Source organism: Cryptomeria japonica, chromosome 4, assembly GCF_030272615.1.
Source record: "Cryptomeria japonica chromosome 4, Sugi_1.0, whole genome shotgun sequence".
Taxonomy (NCBI): Eukaryota; Viridiplantae; Streptophyta; class Pinopsida; order Cupressales; family Cupressaceae; genus Cryptomeria; species Cryptomeria japonica.
Genome location: NC_081408.1, coordinates 113,745,383 through 113,750,387, shown reverse-complemented (window position 1 = coordinate 113,750,387; position 5,005 = coordinate 113,745,383).

Sequence of the window (5,005 nt, the reverse complement as noted above, 5' to 3'; positions counted from 1 at the left end):
TCTAGCTTATATAAAGTCTCGAACCTGACACCTCTAGCAATCACCATAGCACCATTAATTGTCTTACATCTTGCATCAGAAAAGACTACCTGCACACTCGCATCTATTAGTTTGTTCACAGATAATAAATTTTTTTTAACCAGGGATATGCAATACACCACTAATCCTTTTTATTCCACCATCAGGGAACCTATTCCTAACTTTACCTTGACCAGCAATGTCTAAATGTGAATCATCACACAAGTACACCTTGCCTCCATTAAATTCTTCATATTTAGAAAACCAAACTTTATTGGAAGTCATATGAAAAGATGCACCTAAGTTAATTAACCATGCATCATTACCTGCATGAGTAGCCAAAGCTGCAATGAATGCATCACCATCTTCCTTCTTAGACTCAAAATCAGAATCAAACTTCTTCTTTTCTTTTTTGTAGTCCTTACAGATGTGACCTAAATTACTGCAATTCCAACAATGACTTTGGATTTTCTAGGAGATTTAGAGCTCCCTTTGAATTTGGACATATTGCACTTCTCATTCTTCTTGTCTTTTTCCTTAGGTCTTCCATAAATAGTTAGAGTTTCCTTTGAACTGATGGATACCTTCCTCCACATCTCTTCACCGACTAGGGCACCCAGGTCACATATTTAGACTTCAAAACAACATAAGTTCTATTGATAGCAATAACAAGAGAATCCCATGAATCAGGCAAAGAACAAAGTGAGATATGACATTTCTCTTCTTCATCCATCTTAACACCAATAGATTTTGATTGAGTCACCAACATATTAAATTCTTCCAGGTGATCTACAATTTGTCCACCCTCTTCCATCTTCAAGGAATATAATTTCTTCCTCAAGAAAAAATGATTTAATAAGGATTTGGCTTGATACATCTCACCAAGCTTAGCTTATAACTTCTTTGCAGTGTTCTCTTCATGGATATTGATCAAAACCAATTTTGCTAGGCACAATCTGATTAGACCTTAGGACTTTTAGTCCATAACATCATACTAAGTAGCCGCAATAGGATTTGTAGGTCTTCAGACATTTGCATCAACAACATCCCACTATTAGCAGATCTCCACATCTCAAAATTACTACCATTAAATTTCTCTACCTCTATTCTCCCTCTTGAACTTTCCATCTAAAATTTCTTGCAACAAGATCAAAAAGTATCTTCTACGCAAGCTCCCACTCAAATCTGGGTTAGTTCAAAAAACCTAACAACCCACAACTGAAACTAAAGTTGATTAGGCTCTGATACCACTTATAAGGAAGTTCAGTAATAGAATAACTTCCTACAATAACCTTGAGAGGAGGGTAATGCGAAAATTTTTAGAGATCGTTACAATAGTTATAGAAACTTAATAGAAATAAACAAAATATCATGTATACCACAACACAACAACATAGTGATTTACATGGGGAAAACCCTTTCGAGAGAAAAACTCCACACTCCAAAAGTAGCTTAATATATTATTCAGCAATCAATAAAAGATTATAATATACTTGCACAGAAAGCTCTTCATAGGAGTACCATTAATCATAAACTCAGAGGTAACTTAATAGCCATAAAACTCTTACACACAACCACTATCTCACGCACCTCATATATGGGAGATACAATACAAGAAATTGTCAAACGGTATTACAAAACCATGGGATAAAACCACCCAATAAAGTAGAGCCAACCTTATCTCCATTCTATATGCCCAATGAAATGTCTAAATACACATCAACATGTGTTCCTCCCTTTATAGCTCATTTATGTGTTCTATGTAATTTATATTTTCTATTTTAGGAGTCCAAACTTCTGGAAGCCATAACTTGTGAACCATGTGTCCAATTGACGAACCGTTTGAAGTGTCAGAAAGCTTGTAAAGCGCTCTATTGCCTCGTAAATAGATATGCCATTTACACTAAATTTTCATGGCATTTTGGAGCCTCTAAAGTCCTCAAAATTAATTTTAAACCTTTCATAACACCTTCCAAAAAATGAACCTTTAATATCTTCAAAACTAGCTATGATCTTGCAACGAAAATGTTTTAGCATGCTCATCTAGCCAACTAGAAGCTTTGGGGAGAATTTCACATTATTTTGTCCTCAAATGAAAAATTACTATAAATGGTAACCTCAAGTATATGCAAGGTTAAGACACCTTTTTCCCAATAGTAATATTTGTAGGGAAGGTTACATAGCTCAAATCAAGAACTGGAGACCCATTAAATTGCAAAATATTTCCTATAATATTTTAATGAAGGTTTTGGCTCTTAGGCATATTAATATTCTCTCCAATTTCATTAGTAACACCCAAACTGGCTTTATCAAAGGAAGAAATATCTTGGATAATATCATTGTCACCTAGGAGACAATGGAGTGTGATAGAATAATGGATCAAGGAACCACAAAGCTATTTCTTTTTCAGAAGACCTATGATAGGGTTGGTATTTTGTTATGATGACTCTTGCAGCCTTTAGTTTCTCTCCTTTAGTTTCTCTTTCATTTTTTGACAAGCGGAGAACCTTAGTAAATGAAGCTATTTCTCAAATTGATATCAATGGTTCTCTCTCAAATCCCTTATAACTACAAAGTTCCATACGTAGGGGTGTCCATTGGATCCTACTCTCTTTGTGACTTACTCTAATTCTATATTTTTATTTATTAATATATAGGTATAATGGAATGGATTTCGTTGGTATTTCACTCCCAAATAAGGATAAGCTCTTGTATATTTAGTTTTTTGATGATACTACAATTTTTCAAAGTTGGAGGAAAAGAAATTTGATAACTTAATGTGAAAACTTTATATTTCTTGTAAGGATCTTCTAGTACCAATTTTTCAAGAGTAATTTTATGTTACAAAGTGGGAACTTCTCTCCTTCCAATTAGTTTAAGAAGTTTGAACTAAATTGGAGTGGTCCTAATTTGGAAATGAGATGCCTTTGTATCCCATTTTCCATCAATCTTTCCCCTAAATCAATGTGGTATTGGAATAAAGGTAAAATTATAAAACAAAATCTCAATGGAATAGGCAATATCTCTCATTAGTTGGTAGAAAGAAAGTTTGTCAAAAAACATCATGACCTCCTATAGCTTTTATTATGCATTAGCATGAATTTTTTATAACTATTGAATTAAAAAAATACAAAAAATGATCAATAAGCTCATTTGGTATAATGGGAAAGGGAAGAGAAAAATAATTGTAAATGAATGGGACTAGTTATGTTTAGGCAAAGATAGTGATGGTCTAGGTCTAAAGAATCTAAAACTGCAATGAATTGCTTTATGTACCAAATGGATCATGAATTCCTTCATGGGTAATAAGGAATCATATTTAATTGGTTGTACCTATACAAGCTAGGGTCTACAAGGCCTACATCCTCATGACACCTTACTTGGCAAGATTGTTATTTCCCCTTTTGGCTCTAATATCTTTAAGAGTATATAGAAAGTTTGGGAGATTGTTAGAAATTTGATCAAAGGCACTAAGGCATATGATAAGGATGAAAATAAAATATTTAACTACAAACACTTATGGTGGAACTTCCTATAGAAGAATAAACCCTTGGCCCTCCTTTATGGTTTTTCTGCTAAGAGTTGGGATACTAAAGGTGTTTAAAGAATTTGGTAGCATTATATTTGATAATGTAATCAAATATCAGGCCTCTCTTAGTGCTAAATTCAATCTACCTTCTTCTTCGAAAAGAACCTATTCAATGCTATGTAAATTGTATGAATTCTTTTATTTTCTTACACAACTGTATTTTGAGACAAAGATTTATGATAACTTGAAATGGAAGGATGGTATTTTCCTCCACAAAGTCACCACAAAGTAGACTCTAAAACTATTTATAACTCACTTTCACCCACTTTTAGGAGGTTTTCAAGCACCTTAATGGTTGTTCCCGTATTAACCTTAATCATGAGCAATGGTCTTAAATATTTGACTATTCTTTGTGGACTATGAGATAGAAATAAAGAAATCTTCTTTGTTCTGGTTTATCCTCTTAGAAAAAACTCTTTTTTAATTTCAAACGTACTCATTCTAGTGATAACCTATTTTCTATTTACAAAACCCCTAAGACCATTAACCATTATTAATAATTGTTTCTTTGATAAAGAAAATTGTTATGTTTTTTGGTAACTATGATAGGTGGGATAGTAAATACAGTAGGTGAGATTTTTGTTATGGTTATCTCTTGAAGATACAAAGAACACAGATAGATGACCATAATGGTAAAAAGGAGATAAAACCAAAATATACAACATAATGCCTACGAAATCAACTAAAAGAAATATATTCAAATCTACTAACAAAATAATGTTAATATAGTTTTTGTATTAGATACATATTGTTAAATAAATTATAACTATTTTCTTTTTATCCAAATAGATGAACTTTCTCATTAAAATTGTGTAGATAGAATAATCCATAATGAAACCACATAAACCCAGTCGTAGACATGAACAATTATCACTATTGTAGAAAATGTTAGAGTAATTGGGACTTTACTTGATTAATTAAACATTATTTGTTTAATTCTTTAAGTTTCCAATTATCTTTTTACACTTAAGCTAACATTAGGTGCATATAATTAATTATTATGTGCAAACCTAGGGTTTTCCCTTTTTAGGGTTTCTTGACCTATTAGAGGTTATTTTTTCTTTTCATTGTATTATCTTTTCACAATACTTTTTTCTGGTGAATTGGAGCTCTCTTGTTTGGAGAATAGTTTTTCCTGTGTTTTTCTTGTTCTTCAGATTTTGCTTCATTGCTTCTCCTTGTAACAGGTTATTCGGCTTGTAGAAGATCTGCAGGCTACTGTGGGGTTGTATTTCTAAACTCCTATATAGTATCAGAGCTTCAAATCTGCAGCTACCTGTTCTTGTTTTGAGATTTTTGGCTTTGGAAGTAGATCTGGGGTTTCAGACATTTTTTGTGTGCTTAGGGTTAAGGTTTTTTTTTTTTTTTTCTGAGCACTTTGGGCCTAAACAGACCTCA